General features: G+C 26.1%; 1 protein-coding gene across 9 annotated transcripts in view; it reads right to left on the bottom strand.

Moving 5' to 3' along the window:
• The window catches only part of LOC129611654 (serine-rich adhesin for platelets), a 103,873-nt gene that overhangs the window by 13,542 nt on the left and 75,323 nt on the right, over window positions 1–15,008 (bottom strand). For 8 of the 9 annotated variants that reach the window (XM_055524895.1, XM_055524886.1, XM_055524892.1 and 5 more), the window contains one exon: window positions 12,261–12,422. The exons of the other annotated variant lie outside the window; for it this stretch is intronic. The gene's annotated coding sequence lies outside the window, so the exon portion shown is untranslated. The remainder of the gene's footprint in view (window positions 1–12,260; window positions 12,423–15,008) is intronic. 9 annotated transcript variants of the gene reach the window in all.

The raw sequence follows: 15,008 nt of genomic DNA, 5'->3' as shown, positions 1-15,008 counted from the left end.
TCAATAAACAATAATGCTGAATGTTAAATTAAAAATTGTAAGGCAAATATATTTTAAAGTTTTAAATGACTAAAAAAGTTCCTATTTTTTATTTTGATTGATATGCTTTAAAAAATTGTCTTTTCTATTTTAAAGTTTAAACACTTGAGACGTGGCAATCTTTACTCTAAATTACTTTAAATAATATAAGAATTTTCGAATTCACTCGATTTCGTTTTTTTTTTTTTTTCGAGACCACAAAAGATTTTCGAGCGATATGAGGGTTTAAGGAAGCAATATAACATCAAGAAAGATATACTATGATCAAGTATTTCGACATTTTCCACTAGACATTTGAACCAATTGCATTTTCTCTTACGAATCGCTTTTTATATTTAAAAGACAGATAACAAAGTTCAACATCAATCAAACAAAATAGCAGAATTCTCTTTTCCACAACGAAAGTCGTCTATCATTATAAAATATATTTAGGTCAAAAATTATGAACAGCTCTAACCATTCTGTCTAACTCCCCATAAAGTTCCTATTTAGTTTAAAATTTTCTTCAAAATGCAAAATTATCCAAATTGAGTTAGAGAAATTTCAAAATTTTTTCGTCTTTGCCGCCGAAGATCTTACAAGTGTTTCTATGTTAAGTCAAATGATATAAACAGAAAACTGATTCGTAGTAATAATTTCAACTTTAATAATTTTCATCCTTACTTATTACTACATTACTAACGTTATATATTAGACCCCATTGGACAAATGGTCAACTTAAACAGCCAAATAACATTAACAAATTTAAAGAAACATAATACTTGTCCGTCATCATCATAATTCTAAATTTATTATCAAGTTTATTATAATAAAATTTCAAATCTTAAAAAATTTTTTATAATTTTCTCAATAAAAAATTTACATAAATGAAAACTTCAAATAAATTAAAGAAAAAAAAACTGACTAAGGCAGTGTGAGCTAGAGCAATGACCCAATTTTTTTTTATGTTTTTGCATTTTTAATGAAATTTAAAAAAAATATATACATTATACATATATATGTGCATATGTATATGTACTTAAGTATTTTCGAAGAATATTTAAAATTTCTAAGTTCTTCTAATACACAATAAAATAAAAATCAGACGTCATTATTTTTATCTTTACGTCTGCATCATAAATAACTTTGTTCCGAAGATATTTTGTAGGGTGCCTTCACTAACCGAATCAAGAAAAATTTTATTGGCTCAAAATTTTTCATTATCTAATTGAAACTGAATACGAACCATACCCGCTTACATTGGCTTTGCAGTACTTATTAAATACAGTTTCGTTTTATAAAAGAAGAAACATCTGCTACGCGAATCATAGTTTACAAGTGTTTACATACGTATATTAAAATTCTTTGCAATTAAAATATTCTAACATTTGTTAAACACCTTGTAAAACATACTAAACACATAATTACATACACATAATTTTTCCTGAAAATGTCATCAGTTAATAATTTTTCTTCTATATTCTTTAAAGTTTTCAATCTTTGTTTAATAGCCACTAATATATTTTTGTTGTTGTAATTTTTACTACACCCAGGATTTATGTGATTTTATCGCATACAAATACATGCATACTCAAACAAAACCAGAAAAGATATTAAAAAATAAAAAATAAAATCAACATATAAAATTGTCCCAAATAAATGTTGTTGCATCATTATTGTCATCGTCATCTATTTAAACACTAATAAAATTTTCTAAAATGTTGAAGAAAGTTTTTCAACGGATTCTTTTTTCATTCTACAATAAAAATATATGAACAAATTTTTGTTCTAATGAGTCCATTACATACAATAAAAAAGGTATTGCGATAAGATCAAATTTCACATGCCGAACAAATAAACCGAAGCTTATTTCAATGGAAAATCTCTGTTTTTTTTGTTGAGAAACAAAAATAAACATTTTCAGCCAGATTTCGATCGAGTTTGCTTCGTCGATCTTCTTAACACGACAATAATTAAGGGATGTGTATATATGTTGGCCATCAGTTTTATTTGTTGGGATATTGATTAAAACTAGGTTGTTGAATAGGATTTGCGCGAATTTAAGCTAGTAAGCCGCAAATATTAATATTTAAAATACATTTTCGTAAAGAATTTTCACGATATCATTGTGCTTTTTCCGCGGACTAAAATAATGATTTCTAGAAAGCGGCTTATCATATACTATTCATTTGGTTTTTTTATGATAAGTGGTTTGTTTGCATAAAATTTTTTTGGTAGCATTTATTATGTTACAAGAGAAAAACAAAAACTGAATTTTTTATAATGCAGTCTGGGCTGCTTTTTAACTTTAACAATAAATTAAATGGGCAGAAATTTTTTGCGGCAACAATTCGTATTTTTTTATTATTGTTATTTTTAAAAAAATATATAATAAATGAACTGTGGAAATAATATAGCAATGAATTAATATGACTTTGAAGAAAAGAAAACAAAAACAAACTTCATTCAAGCTTAGAAAATTTATTAATTAAGCGCATAATTTTAAAAAATAAGAAAAAAAAGTCAAAATAGTTGCTGCAGTTGATATTATGAAATTTTTATATAAATGAATACTGACAGTAAAATTAAAGCGTTTCAAAAATTTTTATTCAAATTTTAAAATAAAGACATTAAATTGTGGAAAGACAGTATAGGTAAATAAAAATTTTTCCTGCATGAATTTTTGAAACTGATTTATTTTTATGTTCTCAAAAATTTTTCAAATTACTTTGAAATTAAAAAATTTAGGCTTCCTGATATTTTTGTCACATGCAACTTATAATAACAACTATAGTTAATAACGTGAAATATGCAAAGAACAAAAAATGAACAAATTACATATTTAAAAATAATTTTCGGCCCATTAAAAAATTTAGAATAAAATTCGCAGTGTTGAGAGAATGTACATATGTATGTATATATGTATATATGGATAAATGAAAACAGATTCATTCTAAGTATCATTAAAATTATATGTACTAAAATATTCGTAACTATAGTTTACTCCATTGCACATCAGGTCCGGGTCTGGGTTGTTTTGCACCCTACGCAGTTTCCAAAAAATGCGATTTTGGAAACCGCGCCGCCAATAATAAATTGCGCATAATAAGTTACTTTCATGTAAATTTATCATGCTGAATGCAAGATTAGTCATATAATTAAAGCCTGGAATGGCGTATCCACTTTCCAGCGCACATAATAAAAATTTAAAAACTAATATTTTTATTATTATTTGCAATTGATTATTTGGGCTGAATTAACAAAAAAAAGTTCTAAATCGTTACAAAAAATCCAAATTGCGAAGACCATAAAAGTTAAATCAAAAGACTATGTGCAATAATTTAAAATAAAAATCAATCAAAGAACTAATTACGAACTAGCAATAATTACGAACTAGCAACACTGAGAATCTATGGAAATTTCTTTAAGTTGTAATGTTCCAAAAATTGAAATTTTTTGCCACAATACTCGTATTAAAGTAACCACACGGATTTTTTGTATAAAAAAAAAATGTGGTAGATTGCACTCTATTTTCCAGAAATCACAGAAAGATTTATAATCCAACCACCATAAATATAAATCACTAAGAATTAAGTTTAACCAACGCCTATACGTATACATATGTAAATGTTTACTGGGTACCAAAAAACAAATTTAAATTAAATTAAAATAAAATTAAAGTTTCAACAACAATATTGCGAATGCGATATTGTTAATTTAAATAAATAACAAAGATTTACATAAGATCGCGGAACTATACAATTCATTGAAGTGTATCTCTCCTTTGCACTCACAGTTTGCATACTTAACATATAGGAGCATTTATGTACATAATATCTAATCTAAATGATCTTGATATTTATAAGAAAAATTAAAGAGAACTTCTCTTATTAGATTGTATGAACACAATGTCGACTTTTTATATATTCAAAATTATATTTCGTAGCCATTCAAAATTATTAAGGCATATGTACATACATATGTACGTATGTATGTATATTCATATACGAGATAAGTAAATAATTCGCCAAAATTTAATATTCTAATAAATATTTTATATTATTAACAATTCATTCAACATATTATTTCGAGCCTATAAATTTCTTACTGACTAACTAAGGTTATACAATAAATAAGCGCTAAAACTTTTTTTGATTGATGTGATAACCGTTATTCAGTCTACATTATAATATGCTCTAGTCTTCAGTATAATAAATATTATTATTCTGACAATGGGCAGAGAGAGGCGCAATGCGGTACTGTCGTTTGTGAATACAGTAGCATAAAAATCTATTGGTACATGCATACATACATATGTACATATGTAAACAATGCACATTATTATAAAGTAAAAATTTACAAAAACCAAAATACATACATGTGTACACGAATGTCGATATACTTATGGACATTTCAAATTTTGTAAATATTTTTGATTTAAATATTGTGGCCTATTTCTGTTCCCTTTTGCACTTATAAAAAGTTTCATTTTGAAATGGAAAATAATTCATGCATTACCAATTTATTAATTTTTTAAATGAGATTTCCTAGTCAATTGCTTGAATTTTTTTTTTCGAGTTCGTATATGCACCATGTATGCATATGTGTATATAAAAAACCTAACAAGCCCCATCTTCTATACATATATGCATACTATTATACATATATGTAAATCAGTCAGTTTTGATTACATTGGTTAATTTTCTTTTTTCTCCCTCTTTCTCTTTTAAATAAAATATCAGTCGTTTAACTTACTTTGTTCAAATTCTTTATTAGGCATCATTAACTTTATAAATTTTATTAGATCATAAGTGAAGTATTTTATAACGTATACATATAGCATTATGAGTTCTGTATTACATAAGACGCTTATAACATTTTGTAAATCAGGCAGAAAGCTATATCCACATCTACATTAAAAATAAATTTAAACAAATCATTGTTTTGGAAATGCATTATTAAGACTGTCTGTGTAACACATCGGAACTTTATGTACACGAGGAATCGAAACCGTGGTTCACAAATTCCTTCATCATTTAGCAAGGACCTAAACCAGTTAACTAAGAACTCAGGCTGGTTCAAATGAGGGTGGGGGTAATTTATGAGAGTAAATTTTGAGATTTACGCATAATATACTATTTGCTTTGTTACTTTAGAAAAGCATATCAGTCAACGTTAAACGCCATTAGATCGGCTGTGTGACAATTACAAGTAAAGGAATTAGATTCATTGAAACACCATTCGTCTCATGGTGATTATTAGAATCTTTTGTGTGTTTTGTAGCTCTTAATAGTTAAAATTTTTACATTTATTGGTTTTTTCAACTCTGTAATACTGTTTTATAAACTTATTATACATCTTTAAATTTTGAATTGCTTTCAATTCAGATTATGCACGTAAAATTTTTTATAAGTTGAGTGTAATTTCCCAAAAAATTAGTAAATGAAAGTCAATTATTTATTGAAATATTTGCTTTTATCTCTCATATACATTTTATAATATGAATGCTTGTAATGCTACTTTTGAATAATAAAACTAAAAATTAATGCAAGGTATACCATAACTGACAATTTTCTCAAATTCTTTTGGGAAAAAATGAAAACAATATAACACAAGTTTTAATATAACATTATGCATAAGAAAAGCCACTAATGTTTGAAGATAAAATACAAAGATGAGAACTTTCATGAAAAACCAATTTTAAATCATTTTACAACAAGAAAAAGAAAATCATTGTTAACAATCCTACTAGCTGTGCACTGTTTTCCAATGAATCAAAATTTGCATTTTATTGAAAATAAAAGAAATTTTCTATTTTTCTGCAAGTCGTATAAAAAGCGTGATTATTTTTTTTTTTTAAATAATAAAATAAAAAACAACATGCTATTTTTAAGATTTCAAATATCAAAAGATGAGTGAAATTGTATCAGGCGCCTTTACAAAGCACAACTATTGTGATTGTGTTTTATAATAAGAAAAAAATCTTTTATTTTTCAGGTTCGCGGCTGCTGTATACATGCATATAAATAGCAATTTGCGATGCAAAATCAATTACAGATGCATGAGGATTGAATAATTATGAAAATTTTTTAACAAAAACCACTATTTATAAAAAAATCAAAATTTGTGACACAAATATATAATCAAATAAACTATCTCCCCATTGTGAATTAAATTTTCAGACTCGAAATTTAAATAACAAATTTAAACAAGCAATGGTATTAATTTCACACGATAGAAATTGCTTACACGCATTTGAAATATCTACTTTATACATAATACTTGTGCGTGTTATGTTCTTTTCGGTTTTAAACACAAGAAAGAGTAAAGAAATTAACATAATGTAATTAAGAGTAAAAGAAATTTAATGAAAGAGAGGGGGGACGGTTGATCTTGTTACCTCTGTGATCCCCGTCCTGTACGAGTGAATGAATTTAGAGACGTAAAATTTTGAGAATTCATAAATAGCCCGTTATCTTTTTGTTTATAATTGCTCTTCTAAATTAGTGGCTTTGCTATTAAAATAATTAGTTTAACACATAACTGCTGGATTTAATGTGAATTTTAAACAGTAAAACCTACTATAAAGTACAATAATGTTGAAATTTGCATTAAGTTCTTGAAATATATGATCAAAATTAGTTTCAAGTTGTACAACAGAACCCCTATCTCGATAGTATCAAAGTCAAAAAAACGTTCCTAAATTCATAACTATATAAGCCATTTGTGAACATGGAATATAAGTAGGTAAAAATATTTTTCTACGGAAATAAGTTTCTAGAAAAGATCTTAGTACATATGAAATTTAAGTTTCATAAGGACGGACAGATCGAAACTAATAAGCACTTTTTTTAATACTTCTTGGGAAAGTGCTAAAAATTAAAACCACATAATTATGGCAGACCAGAAAAAAGAATTAATTTGTTCCGAACACAAGAAATTTCTAAAGAAAAAAGCCAAAGTATAAATGAAATGTAGTACAAGATGCTAGCAAAAGAACTATAATTACAGTTATCTACAAATTAATGACAGCTGTATGAAATGTATGGCACAGTTAAAAACATTATTAAAATTAAATGCCAGATTGTAAAATATAATTACAAGCAATTTTATATGTAGATATTGGCAATATTAATTTAGAAGAAAAATGGTTTTCAAGCGGTTTCTGATCACATTCATTCCAAGATGCGTTATTCTTAGCAAAATTTTCAAAATAAATAAATTAAAAGTTGTTAAATTTTTAATTCCTTGAAGAAGTAAATCCAGTAAGAACCGTTGAAAAATTATTTAAGAGTAGCCCAACAGCTAAATATATATTATGTATGTACATACATACATACATAAGTAAATACGAAAAATTTATGGAATTTTGTATTATCTACATACATACACTTGTACATTTTTTCTAAAAAATGTTGGTATCTAGATAACGAAAAGTAGACAAGAATAATAAATAAAAAAATACGACGGGATGAAAATTTCAAATCAAGTTTTTTGTATGTATGTAAGTATGTAAAGTGTTCAAAACTTGGCCATCGTTTACAATTTATACGTTAAACATTCTTCATTAAATTTGTTTGATCGAGTGATAATTTCCTCTAAAAATTAGATTCTGATTAAATTCCTTTGAAATCAGTTGATTGGAACGTAGTTTTAGTGCCACATTATCTTATGAAAACATTCATGTACATGTTTATTTGCTACAAATCTTAAAATCAATATTAGCATAGAATTGGATAATTCAGAGAAGTCACCCTGAGACTAAAATATTTTGCCCACAAAAACGTTTAAAAATGGCTCAGAATAATGATACAAATTATATTTATAAAATAAGCCGTTTCAGAAACTGCTATATGTATAGTCAAAAAAATAAAATTTAGTATGTGAAATTGTATAGCTTCATTATACATATGTATGTAAAAAATAATTAATGTTTAAACACTGCCTAATACATATACCAGCAATATAATTTATGCTATCACACTGGAAAATTATTAAAGACTAATAAAAAACACGTAAGCAAAGAATATTAACATTATGAATGTTTATATGTATATCAAATGTATATATATGTACATATAATATATTAAATACTTTTTATCCTGGGGAACAATATTCAATTCACTTGAATGGAAACCTAAACATACCTGTTCAATACTATATGTAATAAAAAATTTCAAAAATACACAACAGATGTCATGCTTTTCCAATATAAATGTCAATCTCCTTTGAAATTAGTGCCTAACATCTTTTACTTTAATAGATTTAACATGTAAATGAATTACATAAGGTGTCTCTTGTCGTGTTTTAATTGAAATCAAAGGTGTTTCATGAAATTCTAAATAGATTTTATTGGAGAGCAAGTCATTTCTATTCTGTCACGTCACTTTAACATTCACGTACTAAGTAATCAAGTGGATTTTTAACATTCACAAAATTATTTGAATCAGTCAATTGGCTAAGGCCGTCAAACTGACTTTTAGAAGATTTCTTTTTTGGTTGTGGTTTCTCTGCAACTAAAAAAAACTTCGCCTAAAATCTCACAAACACATTATTAAATATAAAAATTAAATCTCAAATCTGTAATTTATATTTTTCCAAGTTTGTATTAAAAAGTAAAATTGAAATAATTTCAAGGTTAGGTAATCTTTTAATTTTTTCTGAAAACTGCGACAGTAAAAACACTTATTCAATGCCATGTTACTAAATTTTTGACTGATTAAAATATTTAAAAAAAAAGTATCACAGCATAAAAATTATTCCGATTTTTCTTTAAAGAACACTATCTATATAAATAAAATATGGCACATACAAACTCATAAATAATAAACGGAAACATATCAATTTACACAATTTTTTTAAATTGCGGATATTTGGATGCTTTTTGTAAAACCAAAGTTTATACAAAATTGTAAAAAATTTTGATTTTAACATTCAAGATGATAAAAAAAAAACAATTTTGTTCATCAATTTTAATAGTTTAGCATTATATGACGGGGTCAAAAAGCGTTAAGTACCATGAAGGTCACGCGAAGAGTTTTTTTTTCTGTTCTTTCTTTGAGATTTTGACGTGTGCAATTAAGATATTTTACTAACAATACTAACCATGTTTAATTACAAGATTTCCAAATTAAGATAAAAATTGAAATAATAAACATATAATTAAGATTGCATCCGACCGTCACATATACTTGTGCACAAATTAAGTACACATATGCTTAAAGCTTGTATTCATATTGTCGGAACTCAACAATCTTGTAATTAATCAAAATTTTAGAAAATATACATAAAGAATCATTTGGATGTGATCGGATCTTACATAAAAAATTTTGTGCAGGATGCATATTTAATTAAGATTTTGATAGTGTTTTGGCACAATTAATTCCAATAAAATTGAAAAGAAAATTGGCTTCAATATGTGGGTTTCATTCTTAACTTCCACTCGTTTATAAAATTTTCATATCCGTTAAGATAGAAAGCTCCAAATATCAACAAGTATATTAAGAAATGCATTTATTAAAAAGTAAATTATGTTTATTAAAATTTCTTGTTTTTTGGCTTTACTTTTGTGTTTATGTTTACAGCTTCGACGTTGTTTTGGAAGCCACCATTACAACATATTTTAAAATGTAATTTTTAATGTAGTAATTACATGGAATAAATTACAATGGTGAACCATCAAACATTCTTAACACAAAAACATCTTTGAAACTCCATAAAATAAATCGTAAAATTCATCTTTTAATAACTTGTTAAGTTTAACTTTCAGTGACAAACACTAAAAAAAAATCAGTCTTTTATAATTATACTTTAATTTATTGAGCAGCAATCACTGAGTTACACCAATTTTTTCGAAAAATGAATTCAAGTAGAGGAATTTTTAATAATTTTTTTTCTAAATTCATTAATGTTGAAAGTATTTATAGTTAACATATACATAATTCTTTTGAAATAACATTGAGTACGGGTAATGCTTTTAGTATGCAATGCAATAACTTCCATTCAAGCTTAAACAATTAATTTCTTATGCTTTCATGCCTTTCAATTTTTGCAATAAATGCTTTCGAATTGATTTAGCACACTTACTTGTAAAGGGGATTAAATATCTCGAAATTTTTAAACATTCCATGCAGAATTTTAAAAAAATAAAATTTCTGTGTTCTATGCTTAAAACTATCTGCATTGCTTCTTTTTCTCTATTTTACTTTTTCAAATTTGTATTTAATTTCCTTAATTTCGCTGATTTGATCAACCAACCGTGAAATTCGCAATTTCTTTTTACATTTTGTTAGAGCATATACTGTTACCTATACACATTCACATTCAAAACTATTCAAAAACCACCTACTATACTAAATCTAAAATCGTACAATGTAAGCGACATACATAACCGGGTAAAATTTTATGATGTGCAACATTTTCCTAAAAATAAAAGAAAATCTGAAACTGTTTCTTTATCTATGTTAAAAAAAATACGGTTTTGTTTATGCAATTTTTAATTTTTTGTCATGCTTGAAAAATTGTTTTCATATTCATATAAGATTTGAAGCTTTATGCCATAAGATATTTAATATACCTCACATATATAACAATATTATTAAGTACGTATATATATTGCATCACAGTAATTTTTCAAGTCAAGAAGCACAAGTGCACAAACATAAATTTTGTATGTAATTTAATTTTTTGTTTACTTTTGTTTTCAAAACCCACAAACCAAGAGTTTTTTTTCTATATTTATCTCAATTAACGATTGAAAGCATGTACAAACGAATTCTTCTTGTGGAGAGACTGTTAAACTAATGTCTTTATATCTAACTTATAGAGATTATAATAGACATTAGTTAAATATAAAGACATTTTAGTTAAACATTAAAACATTTAAAAGATTTTTCAGAATCAATCAGCACTAAAAATTAAAACATACATATGTATATATGAGTATTTAAGTCAAAAGTCTTACTTTATAGCTTATCTTAGATGTTTAAAGTTATTGTTCAGGCCCGCAGTTTTTTTCAGTTGTTATTATTCAGTACTAAAGATTAATTCGCATTGGATTCCAGCCATTCAAGTTTTTCAATCTCTTAAAATGGGTGCTAACCGTGCCACCTTAATTTTCAGTGGCCCGCACATATATAAAATTTTAAAGGAAAACATAAGAACATTATTATCTTTGCACCGAAATCGCTTTGCATTCTGAAGTCTACAAACTTTTACCGACAACATTGCATAGAATAAAAGAGATTGTGCGATGGCATTAATAAACTACTTTTAAAGAAATGTAGGTCTGTGTACTCATGCATTTCAATTTTGACTGAACCAATGATAATAAAAATTCAAAACCGTTCGATGAATTTTTGAGGCATGTAATGCCAGAGCAAATAGTCCTTTACCTACCATATGCCATTTTCGATTATTTTTAACAAAATTTGAATGTCATTTTATGACAATCAAAATTTGATTGTCAGCATTGACAATTAACATACTTCTGTTATTGCTTTGTATAAAACTCTATATTAACTCTGTATACAATACATGCACCTATTCTATCATACGTATATGTGTATATATTCGTATTGTGTAAACAATAGGCAGGTTATGTGATGGCAACAAATTTTGCATATCGAGTTTTCGGTCTGTCGGTCTGTCGGTCTGTGTGTGCACGCGTGTATCTCAAGTTCTACTGAACCGATTTTGATGAAATTTTATATGTAAGTTTATTTCCACCATGGCACGGATTGATCAACTTTTGGGATATATCAGGGCTCGGGAACTGCACTTTTTAGCGGGCCTGTTTTACATTTTTGAACATTTTGAAGAAAATATTCAATCGATTTACTTGAAATTTCATATATGTATGTATAAGCTTTCCTCGACCGTCCGCTGGAATTTCTTGAAATTTAATATTTGAGTTCTGGTTAACTGGCGAGCATTTCTGAGAATTCCGGTAGCACAAAGCGAAACTCTACTAAGAGCCAAATTTACATTTTTCTAGGTATGTTAACTATAACCTTACTAATGTCCTAAAAATTGGAAAGAATTATTTAAAAGACGTTTTTATAATATTCTGTAACCCTTTCACTTAACTAGGCAATATACAATGTGCTGACCACATCAGATTTTTTGAATAAAGTTTGACCATCTTATCGTAATTATATTTTGAGTTGCTAATCAACATTTACGCTTACGTATTTTCGGATATGAGTGTGTGTTTGTTTAAAATATGAAAATGGTTTACTCACCTTTTAAATAAAATTTTAAAAGAGTTTGTCATATGTGATGTTGCTGTTGTTATTGTAGTGGGTAAAAAATTAGAAAACCAAAAAACAAAAGCTCAGTAAATTATTTGCTCCTCTCTTTATGTTTTCTTTTAAGTTTTTTTTTATTTTAAATTATAATTGAATCTGAAAGTGAAAAAGAAAAGTTTTGAAAAAAAATTAAATAATGAAAATTTAATTAATTTGCGGAAAATTTAATTATTTCTGCTTTTTTATTATTAAAAATTATTAAAATAGGGGAAAGGTAATTAAAATTCGAATAAATTAAATTTTTTTAGACTTTCATTGGCATTTTTCCACTATTCCTACAAAACTATTTAATTAACAATTAATAAAAAATTAATTGAAAAACACTTTTTATTTGTACATTGATTATTATGAACTCTTTTAGAAGAACTGGTTTATTAAAATTTTACACGAAATTTCTTGTACGGGAAAGGAAAGTTTTTAAAAATGTTTTAATACATTAGCTAATACAATAGAGTAAAATTTTGAGGTCGAAATTGGGAAGTAAAAATTTTAATAGCGTGTTTTACAATATAAAATTTTCAATTATTCATGACTGCTCTAACAGTATTGCCAGTTGTTTCCAAATTTCTTCAATGTCAATTTTACAAGATTCTGCATTAGTTATTATTATAAGAAGCAAATAAACGTATAAATCCCAATGTTACTTAAATAAACTTGAATTTCTACTGGAGGCTAATATTTCATCGAATGAGTAACGACTATAATTATACACTCTGTTCTTTCTATAAATTAATAATTGCATCCTTTTTTTGGCACATTTACAGAAAAATTTGCAAAAAAATTTAGTTTCACTCTATTTGCTCCTCTCATAGCAAATTTTCTGTAACATTTATTATAAAGATATTTGATACGTAAACAAAAAGATGTTAGTGAAGGCCTTATTTCTCTGGAATAAAGTTTTTTCATAGCTTCTTTGGCTTTCAAGTTGTAGGTCGAAACGAAAACCAATTTGTAAATTCTGTAAACGAATGTCACGGTTTCAAATTTAGAGTTATATCATACCCGGTTTTCGTTTAACTATACATTTTCGAAATTATTGCAGTAAGATTTCTCAAAAATTTATGCAAAATAGTTAGAGCATTATTTCAATACGTTGCTTGCATTACTTAAACCGAAAGCAAGCTCTAAAGAAAAATTACCCAGTTAGCAGATCACAGGTTTAATTGACTGCATTTATTGAAATCATTTAGTAATAAAATTGAGGTAGCTTTCCAGTGTTTCAATTGTTTTAATTCAACATTTAACTTTATAATGGCTGACTCAAATTATTTGTAATTGATTAAAATTAACCGGAATAAAAAATGTGATTTGTAAAATATCCGTTTGAATTAATTGAGATTTCCTTTTACAAAACAAACGTATTTGAATTGAATGCATTTAATCGCTTCAATAAGCTCTAATTGCACTGTTAAAATGTTCACGAAATGTAAAAATTTTTATTATTTGTTTTTTAAATAGAAAATAAATTTGTACTTTTAAAATATTTGATTTTCATTTAAATTTAGTAAAAGCTAGTATGTATTTATCAATATTTATTTATAAATGGATCGCAAAATTTATTTCCGCAATTCAAGTTTCAATTATACCACAAACTGATTTTTAATAAATTAATCAAAAGTGCAACATTATGCAACATGTAAAATTTATATAAGTTTATAAAAATTTAAAATAATTTTGTAATTTACAACCGGCGCTTCAACAATAGAAGCAGTCAATGACAGACTTCAACTTTGTTTCATTTCATATTAAAACTCCATTTTGCTTATTAAAAATTTTACACAATTTATAACTTAAAATTTTGTAGTCCTCTTGTACTTAACGAAAAACTTTTTACAGTTCATTATGTAATATAAAAACTGTCACTGATAATATTCGAAAACATTTAGTTAAATCGAAAGTACAGTAAAATGAAAATTAATACAGTATAAACAGTAAAATAATCAAATAGGTGAGGTGATATGCCTAAAATAGTTACAGAACTGTTGTTCCAAATAATTAGATAATAAAAGAAGTATCCAACTTTTAAAATCGCATCGTATTTTAAGAAGTACATATATGAAATATTTACAGACACTTGTTGCAATTATTAAATTATTTTGCATCTCAATTAAATCTTTCTTAAATTATATTTGCACCTTTAAACTATTAAAACTTGATCATGAATTTTTCAATTAAGTTTATGCAAATGTGCATATCCGTATGGATATATTGCATGTACATATATGTATGCATATTCATTTATGTATATCGAGAAAAAAATCAATTTCCTCGTTTTTAATAGCTACTAACTTTGTCTTTTTTACATCCTCCTGAATTTATAAATAATATTGAAAATTCATTTGATACATTGTAGCTTGTTTGAACTAAAAGAATTGACTTTTGAAATTCAATTAATTCTAATGAAGGATTAAAAATATCACATGCATGTCGAGCAAAAGTTTTATTGGAAATTTTTTCCCCATTCTATAAATAAATTTAAATTTAAAATTTATAACAAAATTTTCATAAATGTAAAGGTTCATTTGTATTCGTTCATAATGTTGTATGTGTGTGTGCTTATTGAATTATCCAACAAGGGATAGTGTAAATATAATATACATAAAATTATTTTGCTGTATACCAAAACCTTGGTTTACGACAACATTTTGTTAAATCTAGATTGATAGTTAATATTTTGTGGAA

The sequence above is a fragment of the Condylostylus longicornis genome, unplaced genomic scaffold (assembly GCF_029603195.1).
Source record: "Condylostylus longicornis isolate FDR11 unplaced genomic scaffold, ASM2960319v2 ptg000055l, whole genome shotgun sequence".
In the NCBI taxonomy this organism is placed as follows: domain Eukaryota; kingdom Metazoa; phylum Arthropoda; class Insecta; order Diptera; family Dolichopodidae; genus Condylostylus; species Condylostylus longicornis.
The sequence above is the reverse complement of the archived record's forward strand: the minus strand, read 5'-3'. Positions and strand labels throughout refer to the sequence as shown.